Source organism: Gavialis gangeticus, unplaced genomic scaffold (genome assembly GCF_001723915.1).
Source record: "Gavialis gangeticus isolate Ggan-Ray unplaced genomic scaffold, GavGan_comp1, whole genome shotgun sequence".
Taxonomy (NCBI): Eukaryota; Metazoa; Chordata; order Crocodylia; family Gavialidae; genus Gavialis; species Gavialis gangeticus.
Window position 1 is genome coordinate 29,735,234 of NW_017728992.1, and position 18,194 is coordinate 29,753,427.

Genomic DNA, 18,194 nt, shown 5'->3' on the forward strand with positions numbered 1-18,194 from the left:
CCAAGGTAAGGTCTAGGAGGAATTCCTGGATTCTCTGGGCTTTCCTCAGCTATTATTCCTCAGTCTATCTCCCTTTTCCCAGTAGCATGGTTATGGGTACAGAGGCTTTTCCTGTGTTGGTGTGGGGTCAGGGTGACCTCCGTGAGTTTGTGGAGTCTTGGGTGAGAAAAAATGGGGGTCCATTGCAGGGGCCTCTGGGGTGTCTATCTAACTTGTCTTGGATGTCGGCCCAGGTGTGGGCTGAGGGTATTTTAAAAGAGAAACAGCAGAAGCTGGTCTTCCATAAAGCTGCTGCCCTCCAGGCATTGTCTTGGGGTGTTCAAACTCCTGATATAGCTTATCAATAAGAGATTTTAGCAACTCAATTTCCCTCCTAGCACTACACAAGTTTTCTGAATCCCTTTCTTTTATCTCAACAGCAAGCACCAATGCATGGGCAACTTGTTGCTTCTCGGTAAGAGACACAGGGCAGGAAAATGCAAGGGTTCACCATCCTAACAGTTACTACACATGCATTAGATTTGGGAGCAATTTACTCATGAGTAAACCGCTCATGAGTAAACACACCCGAGAAGGAGATTTGCTGCCACTGGAAAAAAAAAGCTCAGGCTTCCTGGGACCCTGCAATGCCCCTTGGCTATCACCGGGGGGGGGGGAGCTCTAGACTCCTCTAGGGTGTTAGCTCAGGGGCTGGCAGGAAGCACTGGGCCAAGAGATAGTGGTCTCCTGCCTGGAGCTGTGACACTGCACCTTGTCCCTGGGGGCTGTCTGCTGCCAGAACAGGGAAAGTGTACCCCTGCCCTGGCAATAGGGACCACCTGGCCCTGGCTTCCCAATCAGGGGACATGGAAAGAGCTGCAGGGGAGTGGCAGGCCCCAGCCCCAATCCACCAGTGGAGCAGCTAGCAGATGCTCCACCGGCGGATTAGGGCACAGGAGCCTGGAGAGCCTGTTCCCCACTAAAAGTCAATGAGCATGGAGCTGGGTGGCGAACAAGCTGGGGAGCCTATTCCCTGCTCAGCTTTGTGATCATGGAGTTAGGTGGGGAACAGGCTTCCCAGCCCCCCCCAGCAGCAGGGAGCTCCCAGTACCTGCTTCCCAACCATGGGGCCAGTGCTGGGAGATCCTTATCGCTGAGCACCAGCCCTGTGACCATGAAGCTCAGGCTTGGAGATAAGGATCTCCCAGTGCCAGCCCCATTGTCACTTAGATGGCACTGGGAGATAAGGATCTCCAAGGCCTCGCTCCCCATTTGTGATCTGGGAGCAGGAGGCTTGGAGCTCCCTGCTGCCGGGGCATGGGAACATAGTCCTGCCTGGGCTTTGGTGGCAGAGCCCACCCTGGCAGCAGACAGCTCCTAGAGGCAGGGAGCTTTCCTCCGCCCCTTGGTGGCTGGCTGACTGGGAACAAATTTGCTCCTGGTCAGGCATCTACATAAGCACTACTGCATAGTTAGTAATCTCAAATAAATTTGCTATTTGCATTTGCAGGTAGCAAATTTACTCATGATTAGTGAGGTTTAGTATGCATTAAGTGTGCGCACACATAGACTACTTCATAGTAGTCACCATCTCATGTAGACACACCCAAAATAAAATAGAAGATGTAAAAACTTCTTCTTTAAAGTGATAGATTATAACACCACCAGCTGATGGTGCAAAAATGAATAAATAAAACAAGAAAAATCCAAAATAGCTTAAACACTTGTAAATCAGAGATAGATCTCAACCCACAATGTTGATTCTAATTGAATAGTACAGATGGGTAAAAATAATGAATGCAGTAGACAGAGACTGCAACGTTTTAGATGAAATAGGAAGGAGCTTTATCATGAAGTTTTATTGTGTTTCCATAATCCTACAGATGAATCTAGAAACTTAGCAGCATCACATCATTAGAATGTCTGAGCAGCTTATCAACTAAACCGCATATGTAGCACAAGGGATAGAATGATCCCATTTACTTTCTGGAAAAAAAGAGACACCAAAAACAAGGTTTTGGGCATTTATTTGAGGTCAAGTATCTCCAGTATCTATCACTTACAGATGTGAGCAAACCAGAACTTCAGTTTCTAAAATTCAAGGCAGGTACAGATCTGGATTCAAAGTTCAAGGCCATCCGTCCTCTCTGTACAATGATATACCAAGTCCTCATCTACAAGCATACTTTGAGAATCTATGAACCTGTTCAGAATCTTGTGGCTCTTACTTTGCTCTAGTGATTGCTAATAGGGCTTGCATCCTTTTTGTAGGATATCTATAGTATTTGAAAAATAACCCAAAAATAAGTTTTTGAGGTTCTTAATTTGGGGTCAAACTCTGATTATTTATATTCACTAGCAAAATCCAGCCCCTTTTAGCAGACAGAAAGAGTGATCTAAGCAATGTAATACAGCAACTTTTTCTTACATTATTTAGTATTAAATGATTCCAAATATATCACTTTTGTGATTATCTTGACTGTAGCATTTTTTGTTTGATAAGGTAACACTGTAAATAGAAGCTAAAAAGATCATATCTGGTAAGGACATCTTTACAGATTGTCTGAATTACATGGAGTTAAGATCCACTCAACTTTATAAAGCCAAGATATGTAGGTGGATGTGGGGAAGATTTGTTTCTTGTGTGACACTTAGAAGAGGGTAGTAGATTCTCCAATGCATACATTATAAAAGTTTAGTGAAGAAATCTAGAATTCTTAATTCCTTACATCTTAAAAAAATCAAACAAACAAAAAAAGGCAACTTTAATGGTATATCAATAAAGAATGGCTATGATCCTCATCAAGACCTGTGGTATGCTTTACCTCCTAAAAATGGAGCAGTGAAATATTCCATTTGAATAAGTAAATAACATTTGATAATTTTTTTCTTTAATCTTACTTTCTGGTAGAATGTATTCTACTGTCAGATACAGGAATGTTTGGTGAAGCTGCCTGTAACAGGTTGCCCTCCCCAGCAGCATCTCTTTGCTTGTTATCTGTGATCTATGAGGGGTGCCCTTGAAGTCCCTTAATGTTTCTCATGTCCCACTTTTACTCTCCTGCCACATCTTGATGGAAATATTATTCAGATGTTCTTGTAAGTGGGAGACTACCTATTATATTTTTATGTTGGGGACCCCCATCTTTCTTTAGCTAGGCCTCCCAGTCTAAATCCACCAGATAGGGTTTGACTCCAAGGCTGTAACTCCTTGACCTTGGGGCTTGTGGCCCTCCTTTTTGCCTCCCATAGGGAGCCTGGACTCTCTAGCCTAGAGGCCCATCCACCACCCCCCGCTCCCAGCCAGGGGGCTGCAAGTTCAAAGCTGGGCAGAAGCCCGAAATCTCCACTCTCCCAGCCCAAAAGCACACATCCAGTGCACCAGGCCACCCTAGCCTTTTATGACTGTGCCAAGGGTGCTAATGAGGCCACCTTCACCCAAGCAGTCTCATCCACAAACCACTGGTTCCCCAATCAACCAACATACACACACACTCAGTCAGTCAGTCAGTGAGTTCTAACTACAACCAAAAAAATAGAAATTGAAGAAGGCAGCAATGCCAGCTTACATTTTCTTTGTGGTTTGGCACTTCTGCTTCCCCACTGCCTGTGACACTCCTCCCAGAGGCACTTCCACCACTCATCCGAGGATCAGTAGCAGTTCCCTTCTGGCAGCAGGTGAACCAGCTGCCAACTCTCTATGGAGAGCTCCCATGCACAACTTTCCCCTTTGGCCACTTCCACCCAGCCCAGCGTTTTTGTAGTTCTGGCCTTCCCCTTCTGGTCACCTGGCTAGCTGGCCAGGCTCAGCTTTTAACCTTTTCCCTGACAGCAGGTTGTGCCCAGAAAGTTCTGGTCTTAAAGGGACCAACCCACCTTCTGGTAACAGAGATAGGGTTCCCTGTTACACTGCCAAATACAGCAATTGCAAAATATGAAGTTGTTACCACGAAAGAGGAGGAGAATGGTGGGTACCTTTAAGCTATATGCCCCAGAGTTACAAGTTCATTCTCTTATATGCACTTAGTTCTGGAAACTTTTCCTTATCCAGATCAAATTTGCAAAACTTGATTTCCGCATGTGAATAGTGTGAATTCCTCTTTCCCCAATATCACTGTATTAAGTAAAGTGTAAGGGAATGTGCATGTTAATGCGATCATTTCCATGGACAAGAATGAACAAGATGTTGAAGCCTTCAAGTGACCTTTTTTAGGACTGACTGACTCTTCTAATATTGATTTAATTAATTTTAGCCAAGATAAGTAGTAAAATTTGGGGAAATAGGATACAAAGTATTGAAGTTTCCCACTAAAAAAAAGTCTCACTCTAACATCTCTCCTTTAAAACAGCTGAGTCATGTTGTCTATGTACCCATTGGTAACATATTCCAAATATATTATTCTTTATATCAACTCTGTGATTCCCTAATGTGCAACCAGAGGGATCTTTAAATATCATAATCAATATTAACTATTACACCACCATGCAAAGTAAAGCCACAAATCACAGGAATTAATGCAACTTCAAAATGTCCCTATGTTTCATGCCTGTGTTTTCATCTGAGCATTTTGCCTTGAAGAATTTCCTCAGGTCATATGCCTTATGAGAAATGATCCATTATCTCTTGACCTGCATAACCCAGCTCCTGTTCTGTATAACTGAGCCACCCGCTCCCTCCCACACCCAGATGTGCCACTCGCATGGAAGGTATGACTGAAAGATAGCTCTAAGCTGATCAAAGGTAGCACTAAGCTGGTCAATACTTGTGTGACTCACAGTATAACATGTAAAAAGGTCCTAAGAAAACTCCAAGTCAGCACCCCCTATCAGCATTATTTTAATTGCTCATGAATAACCAAAATCCTCCAGAAATTTCTCACTTCCCTAAGGCATCTGGAATTCCTCTGAGAGAAATAACCCGTCAGCCAGATGACTTTCCCATGATTAATTTTTTTATCACAGACAGAAATGCTTTGGGTGCCCCACCTAATTATGTCATCTTCTTCCTATGTCTGGGAATGGTAATCTTTCTTTCCCTAGTGTCAAAATAGTAAAAGAGTTAGCAGTCCTGCCATGACCACCTCCTTTCCTGTATAACCACATTCAAGACTACGTAGATATATACACATTACATAATATATACAGTGATAGCAGCAACATAAATAGTTTCAGCATAACATGGGCTTTCCAACAAGACCATGCATACCATATCAATTAAATAAACACAAAAAACACACATGATGCTGCAACTCCCCAAGTCATAATGGGATTCATGACACTTACAAATGGTACAATTATGCCTAAAATTAATATATATGAAAGAGAGGGCATACACTGTCTTTCAGATATTTTATATTTTTTAGATTTCTTTATACTTTTGTTGTATTACTGTTTTTTAGAGATTGATAGCTACTTCACAGTTCTTCAGACATGTGTCTTTAGTAACTTTAAATTATTAAATAGTTCTACTGATATCTTTGCATAATCAGATCCAAAATTGTTTTCCCAGATGTTTCTTATATGTTACCCATAGAAACAAGTGCCGAATCATTTTTTTTAAAACTAGAAGATAGTAAAACCACAAAAAGTTGGAAGTGGACCCCAAGGCAGGTATAGTGACTGTAACATTAATTTCATTTTGGAAATAGACTGTATTTTGCATTCAAAAGGTCCCTTTAATCTCAGGATTTAATATCTTAGAAGTGATGATTAAATATGACTTTTTTTAAAATCCTTCTTTCCTGAGAGCTGTTTATTATTTCAAATAACTATGATAGCTCTTAATCTTAAACTATGATAGCTCTTAATCTTTCTGCTCATGTTCCTTGGCTTTAATTTATCCAGCAACTATGAAAATCTGTAGGCATGTAGCTATAAAAATTCAAGTGTTCATTGAAGCCATTCGTTCATCTTTTTTTTTTCATTTTGTTTTGTTGCAATACAGGCTCTCTGTGTGGTAGCTCCAGAAGCAGATGTTGATGGCTAGTTTTTCATGAGTTTTTAGCTCTCACTAACACAGTGATTACATTAGTTGCAAATTATTACAATCTGTGCTCAGTGTATTAGTAGCAATCCAATCCCTAACTCTCCATTCATAAAGAAACACTTGTCATTTCTGTGTGGTGGTGGTAGTAACACAAATTGCCTGAGATGCCTGATATTGGGCAAACTTTGCATAAAATCCTGAATTATAAGGATAGAAGGGATCATTATAATCATGTAGTCTTCCTGCCTGTGTAACACACAATATTTTAAAATTTATTCTATTTTTAAACTACAGGGTATTTCTTAGGGAAATATTCAAGCTTCATTTAAAATTGCCAGGGTAGGGGAGGAACTACCACAACTGTGTTTTACATTGCTTTGGTGGTTAGTTCCCCAATGTTAACAAGTATCCTCTAATTTTCAATTTGAATAGCCTAGTTTCAGCTTCTAGTTATCAGCTCTTATACCTCTTTTGTTTTAGTTAAAGAAAGCTCCCCCCTTCACTTTTTTTGTTCGTTTTTTATCAATTTTCTGTTTCCCACAGAGACTTCAGCCAAGTCATCCTTTAAGATCTTTGACCTGATAAATACATTAAGTTCCTAAGGGTTAGTCAATTATTTTGTTTTAAGCCAATAAAGATATCTCTCATCTCCCTCCTCCCGATCCTGTAATCACACTCATGACTCTTCTCTGAACCTTCTCCACTTCATAAACATCCTCTGTTATAACTTATTGGGTAGAAGTTTGTACTTAGTGTGGACCAGAAGTATTTCAGGATGCTCTACAAAATCTTGCAATGATAATGTTCCAAAGTCCAGTTGCAGGGAAGTGGAGTATAAAGATACATATACAGTAGTACTACTTTATCAAGCCATTAGCTTAGCACCTTGTTTATCATTGGGCTTCAATTTTGATCTATTATTGTGGAATGTTACAGGGGGGGGGTTTTATTCAACAGAACTGCCATCAAGTTGATTGGCCAAGGCAGATTAATTTGCTGTTGTCAGCCATTAAAAAGCTGTATCAAAGGCAGAATTCTATTTCACTCTAATAGGTGAGCAAAGTGCAACTTGAAGGTAACTCTGAGTTGCCCAACTAAATGTAGAAGCAATTATGTTATCCCTTCTAGGCATGTAAAATGTTACTGTTACCGAGAGACACTTCAGTACTGCAGAGGGTGATCTAGGGCAGTGTCACTTGCAACAGTTGTAAATCATATGAATCTAGTTACCTATTACAGTTGATCTGTAGTAGAAGGTGTCCAGGAGTTGGTTAACCAAACTCACGGTGTCACAGTTGGGCAGCCGGGCAGTGGCAATTGGACACGGAACAGGCGGGATTTTTGGCGTGGAGTTCTGAGGCACGGAAACGTAACGGTTTCAAACAAAGTGGATTTATTTGACTTGCGCTTTTGAGGCGTAGGCAATGATCTTCAGTTACAGTAACAATGAACAAACAGAGGGGTCTGTCGGCTCATGGGGTTCACCAGCAAGCCCTTGCTATCTAGCCGGAGCTAGGGGCGGCTGCCTGCTGGCTAGTCCCAGAGCTGGTCGACAGCTTATGAAGGGATAAACGACTGACAGAACAAAACTGTAACTCGATGAAAATGAATGGAGAGATGGAACGATGTCAGAGTCATGACTCCAGTCCCAAAGGACAATCGGATGGTTGAGGTGACTGCCAAGGTCGAAAGCCAGGTGAGTCGTAAACGAAGCCAAAGTCAAAACAGTAGGGATGATCTGGATCGGTGGTCGATGATCGGTGCCAAAGGTAAATCGTAAGCCAGAAGATCGGTATATCAAAACAACAATCGAGAACGATACGAAGCCCCAAGCGAGGAGGAGACCAATAGGCCTAAGAGCCTAACTGAGAGACAGCGCTGAAAGGTACAGCCTCTGTCTCCAGCTAACTGGGTCTCTCTCCCCCTGAGGGAGGGGCTCCTTAACCTTTTATAACAATTTGGTGGCCAATTAGAATGCGTCCCTCAAAGAACTTTCTAGCCAAATGACATCATGCTCTTAGCTGACTGAGCATGTGTGAGTCTGAACTCTCTGCTGTTACCAAGCATGCGCAGGGCTGAAAAGTAGGTCAGCCTGACTGACAGCTCTTGGGGTCGCCCAGGGGACACATGCTGGGTGAGCCCAATGGAAATTTCCATGAGCCAGTGTTATCTGCGCATGATCAGACTTAACTCATGTGTTGCCAGCACCTCTCTAGAATTTTGCTTGGACATGCCCCCTTGCTGGAACACAGGAGTGATGAAATGTACGTCTAGCATTCTTCCTCGATTTCGTTTTGAAAATCGACGTGTGTGGGGACACGGGTATAAACAAAAATGGATAATTAGCAGACAACCTAATGACATAGGTACAAAATACGCAGTATAACGTAAAAGTCTTTTGAAGGTTTTTCGTTTACATCATCATGGTGTTCCGGCAAGTCAGTTGTCCCTTCTGAAGTATCGAATGATGCCTTGTGTCACACGATGTGGGGTCGGTACGTCTCTTTCTGTTCGTCTATGGTTTTTTGCACCGATCGATAGCTGAAACGTAAAACAGAACAGGACAGACTATGTTCTATAATATATATATATATACAAATTAATCTACGGGCCTAGGTAATGGGGTTAGTGCCAGACCACCTAGATAGCCAGTTGTGGTGAGCTAATATTTTCTGCCTGCTTTCTTCAAGCTCTACTGTATAAGTGTTGGGATAATATTCTGCTTTTCCTATTATGCCTTTCAGGACCTTCGGATGACAAGTTTTTGGGCCTGGGAGTGTGACCCACACTAGCTCAGACGTTTTAAATTTTTGTTTCCAGGGTTCCACTGGCTCGACGTTTTTTGATTCCACATCTCTTTTCCGGTGTTTAAATTTGTGAGGACTTCATGATTACCTTGGTCCAATTTTTATATGACCCTTGTCCTTTCAGGCATAAAGCTTCCTTAAACCGTCCTACAGCTCTTTCTACCACCCCGTTGGACTGGGGGTGATATGGCAGATGGTGATACCAACTTATATTGTGGAGATGTGCAAACTTTTCAATGGCAGTTGATGTGAACAGTGGTCCCCCATCCGACTGTATTACTTTGGGGACTTGCCATACTGCAAAGATGCTGGTAAGGGCTGAAATAACGGCCGCTGCATGGGTCTTACAAAGGGGTATGACAGTAATTTGCCGTATTCCTAGATCTATCGCTATCAGCCCCTTGTTGGGGACTGCGGCTCCAGGCAAAGGACCTAGCAAGACCACTTGCCATGAACTTCCGGGCGAAAAGGTCTTTGGATTTAACGCGCCTTTGAGGTTACTTGTTGGATGTGTTTTCTCTGTGGCGCAAGCCTCGCAAGCTTGGGTGACCCTTTTCCAATCCCTGTATTTTCCGTGTTTTGGATCATTTTGTGATTCTTTTCTTCACCTCTGCTGACACGTTCGAGGACCAGGATGGCCCCAGTTCTCATGCAGCCAATCTAAGTATGGGTCGGTACATATCTCTTTATCGGTATCTTGAGCTATTAATACCTGTTCAGTATGGTCTGGTTCTTGTAGTACCTTATCTATATGTTCATGCACTGGGTCAGTATCGCTTTGATGTGATCTTGTATGTTTTATTAATGGTGGGATGGTGAATTCAGGTAATATTCTGTAAATTTCTCCCCATATATCCATATTCTTGGTGGGTGATGCATTACCAGTGATAACTTTATAGATATATTGTGAATCTGTTGCTATCACAGGAACTGGGAGTGTCCCATTATGGCACATCAAGCAATGTGATACTACTTCCCTGAATCCCAGTAGTTCATTTTTTTGAGCAGATGTGCTCCCAGAATAGATGATGTGTTTCTGGCAAGGTTTACAGTAGAACCTGTACTTTCCTCCGTCCTGTGTGGATCCATCAGAGGCCATCCATGCAGGCTCCGTGGTCCCATACAATATGATTGTTTGGTCTTCGGTCACAGCTTTCGGAGGTGGTACATCCTCATGTTTCCAGTGGTGCCACTGGTACAGGTGGTTTAGTACCAGGGCACTCCAGGTGGCTGGATCCCCCTGGAAACATGGGTCCGGTCATTCGTGACTTGAACGTGGAAGCAAGGTCGCCCCTACTGCCCTCAGTTTCCCATGTCCACATGACATTGATTCGGCTAATTGAGCGGCCAGGAGAATCTTCCCCATCGCGCCATAGCGATGCTGCGCCGATTGAATAGTGCGGTGTGCCAGGTACACGAGGCTCCCCTCGGAACCCCTCACGGTAACAAAGAGGTGCTCTTTGGAGAAACCCACCATCACCACCAATGGCACCGTAAGGTCGATAGTGCTTAGGGGTGTGTTCTCCATGGCGGTCAGCAGCTTGTTTAATGCCTTTGCATCGTTAGACGTCCATGGGGTCCTTCATCTAGACTTCTCATGTATCTGATGCTGTATTTTTGACAACACGGGCAGGTGTTCCGGAGATATGTAATGATGGAACCAGTTTAATTTTCCTAGGAGTGATTGATACTCCGTCTTTGTTTTCGGGGATAGATCTGCCTTAACGGGGATGTCGAACTTGCCATGGATCGTTCCATATCGAATGGCTTTATTAAATGTCGTCCCCAGGAAGTTAAGGCTGGTCTTAGGTTCCAGGTGAGATTTTTCCGTGTTTATCTCCCATCCATCCTTCGTTAGGTGTCCTACCAGGGTTTTTGTGACTTCTTTAACAAAGTGCTGGTCTCGCCCCATAATAGCTATATCATCAATATAGCTCCATATGCGAATGGTGTTACTTTCGGGATGGTCTTCTGCGAATCCTTTTAGGCTGTAGTTAATGGCGCTTGTGGCCAATGCCGGAGCGTTGCGGTATCCCTGAGGACACACGTTCCATTTATATATCTGCCCTCTTACACACATATTTAATATTCCGTCGTCATCTCGGATGGGAATTGAGACAAACATATCGCGCAGGTCTAGTGTCGTTCCCCACCACGGGCGGGCTTGATACTCGGCCATTTCCCTGAGGCTCTGTAAGAGTGTGTATGGGGAAGATTGTGCAAGGGTGACACATCTTTTATTGACTTCCCTATAGTCGACTACCAATCGGACTTCCTGTGGTTTTCCAGGTTTAGGTATTCCCCAGCCGGGTGACAGCCTGGTACTCGCCTGTATCGGGCTAATGGACCTCTTTTTTGATAAGTTGATCAAGCAATTTTCCTAAGGCCTCTCAAAGATGTTCTTCATTGGAATTGGGGTGTATTTCCACATGGAAATCGTTTTCAATATAGGTCAGTGTCGATCTGGTGGGTTGACGATGTTGATGGTCAATGCCTCCAGGACCTGGTATTTCAAGTTTAACATCCTTATTCCGGGCACCCCGAGGATGTTAATGCCCCCTAGTACTGCATCAAGGTGTTTATTGTGTCCCTTAACTAGAAACTTCACACAATGGGTTGCCATTACTGCATTTAGACCTTGCACCATTATTACTTTATTTGTCTGTTGGTGAGGAACCGATGGCTTTATTACGTTCACCTGTGCACCTGTGTCTAACAGAAATTTTGAATACATGATGTTGTTTGGATCGTCGGGGTTCTGTATTTCGATTCTAGCGTATGGCCGTGGATCATTTTCAAAGAGTTTCGCATTATTTTCTGCTATGGTCACGTTTGTGCTTCGAAGTTTTCCTTCATCGTTATTACCTTCAACACCTCCTGCACTCCTTCAGTCATGTTGGCTACGTTCGCTTCAAGTTTTTGTTTCTAGCTCACTTCGCTTGGGTTTTGTTTGTTTTGATTCGGTTTGTACGGTTTCTTTCAGTTTTGAGTGTCGTTCGCTTTGCTTCTGTTCACTTGGTTTCAGTTCGCTTTGGTGCATTTCATTTCGTTTTGATTCGTTTAGTTTTCGGTTCCGTCGTTTCAGTTCGGTTCGTTCGCTTAGTTTTGGTTCATTACATTTAAGTTCGAGTTCATCTCGCTTGAGTGTAGTTCTTGTTAATCCGGTTTCGAAGTCCACTTCTCGTTTATCGTTCTGTTCACTGGGATTGCTACAGCCGTCGGTCGCCGGACTCACACCGATGGCGGTTATTCGTTTTTTGATTTGGTTCTTTCATTAAATCCTAAGGTCCTCGCAAAAGCTCGTTGCCCTTCATCTTTTAGAAGTTGTAGTTGTTCTTTCGTAAGGCCAGACTTCTCCAAAAGGAACCCAAACATTGCCCTTTCTAGTGGGGTCCTTTGGGGAGGTGAGTAACTTGTCCGAGGTGATAGGTCTCTGACTGGTGGTGGTGAATTACGTAGTTGTGGTTGTTCATTAACTGATGGGGGATTACGAGGTGGCCACCACTTTACTATTTGCTCGGTTGTTCGAGTCGGTTTTCGTTGGTATGCTTGAGTTTGTTGCCGTTTACTTGTCCATTGAGGATGTGTAGAGGGTTTCTCGATAGGGTAAGCGTACGTGGTACCATAGTGTCCGTCGGAGACGGGATACGTTGTCTTTGGAGCCTTCGGTCTCATAGTTCCTTGTAGCTGGTCCAGTTTTCCTAGTACATGCATTACGGGACCATTGATGGAAGGACTCAGTAGCAGCCTTGCAGTTATACCTTGGCTGCCCCCGTAAATCTCGGTATCTGCCTCTACGGCTTCGGTGAGGCAAGGCATGTCCCCAGGTGGGGTAGCATACTGGTGCGGCCATACTCCCTGCACCTGGGCTGGCGTCAGGTTTAACGCCCTATGCACTGGGTTCCAAACGGCGTATGAAGCCCCGATGATGGCATGAACCATTGCTGTCGGGTTTGCACAGCTTACAGCCCCCTCGTGCCAACTGTGAAACTTACGCTGTAAGGTCTCGACCACAAGGGCTTATTGGCCTCGACCACAAGGGCGTATTGGCCAGTAATAATTGGCCATCACAGGTATCGGGTCAATGACCTTGGCACGACTCCAAGCCGCACTTCGTACCAGCTGTAGCGCTTCTTCACAGTCAATCGTTTCATTTCCTGCCTCCACTACAAGTCGGCCTAGCCAAGCTATGGGGGTTTCTTCATTACGTATGCCCGTTTCCTTTCTAAACTCACTCATCTCTGAGCGGGTTCTTGACCTTGATATCACTGTTGTCTGGACTTGGCCCTGCGGTCTGGTCACAAATTTCTGTATCGCAATTGGGTACGCGGTTATTAATTCTGGTTTGTTGTTTTCCATCATATTGGTTTCGATTGTGTTGTTGATTGTGCTTGAAGTTCTGGTTTCGTTCATTCTTGTTATATTGTATGGTTCCTTTTGGTTACCTGTTTGCTTATGGGTTCCATCGTATTAATTTCGCTTGTGTTGCTTCTTATGATCGTATGGTTGTTGGCTGGTTCATTCGTGTTGGTTTTAATTGCATTCGTATCTTGGCTTGTTTCTGGTTCGCTTATGGTTACGCGATTGGTTTTCTTTGAAGCTTCCGTATTGGTCGCTGTCGTAATCATGCTTTCACTAGTGGTTTTGTTAATCCTTGCTGTTTCATTGTTGACTGGGTTGGTTCGGCTGCTTGCTTCCTCAGTTGTATCTGTTCCCACACTTATGGTTATTTTGTTGCAAGTCTTGCAACTCGTCTGGTTGCAATTCTCCCGTACATCCTCCTGGTGGTGCTGGCTGATGTACGGAGGCGGTGACGTGTGTGCAGCGGGTGGAGCTGTTGTGAGAGGAGGGGTCTCGCTGGGCGGAGCCTTGACAGAAGGCGGGCTCGGGATGGGCAGAGCTGGGCGTCTTGATGTCAGCACGGGTTTCGGCGCGCTGATCATTTGGCCGGCGCCATCTTGTAATGGCCGCTCGGTCAGATTTTCATTCACAGCTCTGGTCGCAGCCATGAGCTGGGCCCTCGTGTCAGTCAGTTCTCTCAATAAAACAACATACTCTCGAAATAGAGTGTTTATTATTCTGCCTTTCTTCCATTTCGGTCCCGTCCATTTTATTTTCCTCCCGTCTCGCTCCAGGCCTTCTCTGTGTTGGGTCAGGAGCTCGTGCCCCCTCGATCCGACCTGAAGTTTCGGGCAGCTAAATCGATCCGGAGGGGTATTTTTGCCTCCTTCTTGTACATATCTTATACACTGGGTGAGCTCCCAGTCTGGGCTGGAACTGGCTGTGCCCAAGGATTTCGTACGGGCCAGGGTTACGGTCCTGGTTTCTCCCCTTGGGCGATACATGGCCCGGGGATCCCACACTATACAGCCCAACGCTCCCGGGGTGAGCCGGATGGCCCATTCCTCCCCGCTTGTCCCCCGGAGGGACAGGTACCCGCTTATCGAGTTCACGGCCAGACTTGTGGCCTGGTGGAACGTGATGTGGTCCCACAAATCGTCCAGACCAGTGGTCTGTCGGACTCTGCTGCTCCATGGGCAGGTTTTTGCAAGCTCAGACTCCATGTCGCCTCCCGTTAATCCTGTTCATGACGCCATGTCCCGGAGTTGGTTAACGAAACTCACGGTGTCACGGTTGGGCGGCTGGGCGTGGCAATTGGACACGGAACAGGCGGGATTTTTGGCGTGGAGTTCTGAGGCACGGAAACGTAACAGTTTCAAACAAAGTGGCTTTATTCGACTTACACTTTTGAGGCGTAGGCAACGATCTTCAGTTACAGTAACAATGAACAAACAGAGGGGTCTGTCGGCTCATGGGGTTCACCAGCAAGCCCTTGCTATCTAGCTGGAGCTAGAGGCGGCTGCCTGCTGGCTAGTCCCAGAGCTGGTCGACAGCTTATGAAGGGATAAACGACTGACAGAACAAAACTGTAACTCGATGAAAACAAATGAAGAGATGGAATGATGTCAGAGTCGTGACACCAGTCCCAAAGGACAATCGGATGGTTGAGGTGATTGCCGAGGTCGAAAGCCAGGTGAGTCGTAAACGAAGCCAAAGTCAAAACAGTAGGGATGATCTGGATCGGTGGTCGATGATCGGTGCCAAAGGTAAATCGTAAGCCAGAAGATCGGTATATCAAAACAACAATCGAGAATGATATGAAGCCCCAAGCGAGGAGGAGACCAATAGGCCTAAGAGCCTAACTGAGAGACAGCGCTGAAAGGTACAGCCTCTGTCTCCAGCTAACCGGGTCTCTCTCCCCCTGAGGGAGGGGCTCCTTAACCTTTTATAACAATTTGGTGGCCAACTAGAATGCGTCCCTCAAAGAACTTTCTAGCTGAATGACATCATGCTCTTAGCTGACTGAGCATGTGTGAGTCTGAGCTCTCCACTGTTACCAAGCATGCGCAGGGCTGAAAAGTAGGTCAGCCTGACTGACAGCTCTTGGGGTTGCCCAGGGGACACATGCTGGGTGCGCCCAATGGAAATTTCCAAGAGTCAGTGTTATCTGTGCATGATCAGACTTAACTCATGTGTTGCCAGCACCTCTCTAGAATTTTGCTTGGACAGAAGGTAACCCTCTCCTGAAAGGGAACAACTCTGCAAGGCCATGAGGGCATTCAACACATGCTAAACAGCTTGAACATGGGGCTGCTTGTGTTTTAACTATACTTGGTAAATATTAAGTTGAACATGTGACATGGGGGTATTTATTTGCCCAGAGGGGATAATATAATTGCTTCTACACTTTAGTCATTTTATTAGCTCAGATTTAGTCTCAAGCTGCACTTGGTAAATCACTAGGGGAAACAGTGAGTTCTTCCCAAGTGTGTGCTTCTAGCTTTGCATAAAGAACACTCTTTGTGAAGGCATGTTTCTGCTTACTCATGGCTACCAGAATACTAACTTCTACATTTCATTCCCTATTTATCCCTTCTGCTAAAATAAGAGACAGATAATCACCTACATCTGGTACAGGTTACTACTCCCGATTTGATCCATACCTTTCTCCTCCAACTGGATCTAATTTTAATTTGGTGCATTTTGAGGCTCAAATTTCACATGAAAGATCCCCAGAAATGAAAGAGGCTTTCTCTCACAATTTATTATGAAAACATTCTTTGAATACATCTACACATAGCAACGTATGGCAATGGCACCATGCTTTAGTTCTTCCTTTTGAAAGCCCTAAAGAATGGTGCAATATAGTTGATTACTGTGTCATGTGGGAGGCACCTGCTTGGATTGCCCCACTACATTGCCATAGCAGTGTGGTATATACAGGGAGCGTGCTGCTATGGTGATGTAGCTGGTGATCACATGTGGACTCATGTGATCTCTACGTCACTATAGCATGCTGTACATCACCTTAGTGTGATGTGTAGATGTGTCTTTTGAGTGTTAAAGTTTACTGAAGCAACACAAACTGCAGAAAATATGCCCAGAAGCTGTAGGAGTGAGTAGAGCACCAATGAGGGGAGAAGCAGAATTTGTTTTCTAATGACCAACTTTGAAACAGTTGATAGCAATTTGTCACCCAAAGGCTTGAGATGTACAGTGAGGGAGGCATTCTACATCTCTTAAATTCACTGTATCTGTTTGAAGATGGAAAAAAGAAGGTTTGCATGGGGCCCTCAGAACATTTTCCAGCTTACTATATCACAAAATTATGTATGTATTTTTAAAATGAAAACTTAAATTCTGTGTAAAAAAACTGGGAAGATCACAAGAGAGGTGCTGGCACAGTATGCCACTCAATCTGATATGTGATCATCACTTTACTTTTCAACTGTAAAGTCACTTTTACAAAACTGTTAGAGAGAAGGGGGGAAATCCACTGCTTTTCTATGGTAAAAGGGGCAAGACATTTTTAAAGCCTCATAACAGGATCTAGTCAGAAAAGTACTGGTGGTGGGGATGACAAAAAAACATTAATATAGTTTCTTTAGTGACAAATGTGAGGGTGGAAGTTGAGTGGGCCTTGCCTTCAGTGCATAAAGCTGTCTATTGAGTCTGACATGGAATGGGTAGAAAAATTAAGAAAAAGACATTGGGTGGCATAGGAAGTTGTTTACTTTTTGTGTGTGTTTTTCTGGATTCTAATGGACATAACTGGGGGTAAATAAAACTTTGAAAATGTACTTGTCACAGTCCCAGGCAGTCCTGCTCACCTGGAAGATGCTATCACTGCACTTTTATGTCTGTTACCAAGTAGGAGCTAAATCAGATAAGTCATATATAAAATAAAAACTTTTTTTTCTTTCAAGAAGGGGGAAAAAGCAAGCTAAAAGAAAGGCAGAGACTTGCAAGCGATCCATATGGATGTACTCTATAGAAGTAGGTAGTAAAACAATTCTTTTGAGTTGAGCTTTTTTTTTAATCTTTTCACTCAGTGTTTTCTGTTTATACTAGCAGCTATATGGTCTTAGAATAAACTACAAATCATCTGAAAAATGCATTGAAAACAGTTAATAAATTAATACTTTTAGGAGATCATTTAACGTAACGGTTTGAGAGAGACCAGGCTCTCCAGTAGCAGATCTTCTCAGTGCAGTGTTGTCGGATGAGCTGCTAAATAATAGCCCTGATTGTTTCAAGTGAAAATGTCCAGTGGAAAAGTATCAACACACACCTACCCCTCTTCCAATTGAATTGGGGTAGCATTGTCATGGTTATCCTCTGAGAAAGTCCCTTCTAGAGTATTGCTATGTTAGCAAACCTCTATAAACTTCAAGTTGGTAGTGTATTTGGCAGGGGCAAACAGAGCACTAGGGCTGTGCAAAGCTTTAGTCCTTGATTCAATTCAGTGGAGATTTGGCCTGATTAAGTGGCCGAATCTCTGAATCTTAATCAAATCAATAGACCCTCTAATCTCTCTGAATTGAATTGGAACCCTCTGAATCAATTTGGAAAGATTTAGGAATTCAGACGTAGACACAGCTTTAAATGTTTTTTCTACATACCTTAAGATACCAGGCGACATGTCAGCACTGCGATGCTGGTGTTAATGGACCATCACAGAGGCGTGTGGGGTAGTTTCATAGTTTCTAGGGTTGGAAGGGACCTGAGTAGATCATCTAGTCCGACCCCCTGCTCTGGCAGGAAAGAGTACTGCTGTCAAACGACCCCAGCAAGGTGTACATCTAACCTCCTCTTAAAGACCCCCAGGGTAGGAGCCTGCACCACTTCTCTTGGAAGTTGGTTCCAGATCCTAGCTGCCCTGACCGTGAAGTAGCGCCTCCTGATATCTAGCCTAAATCTACCCTCTGCCAGCTTGTGACTGTTATTCCTGGTCACTCCTGGCAGTGCTTGGGGGAACAGGGACTTCCGCAGTGCCTGCTGATCCCCCCTGACTAGTTTGTAACAGGCCACTAGATCCCCCCTCAGCCTTCTCTTGTGGAGGCTGAACAGGTTCAGGTCCC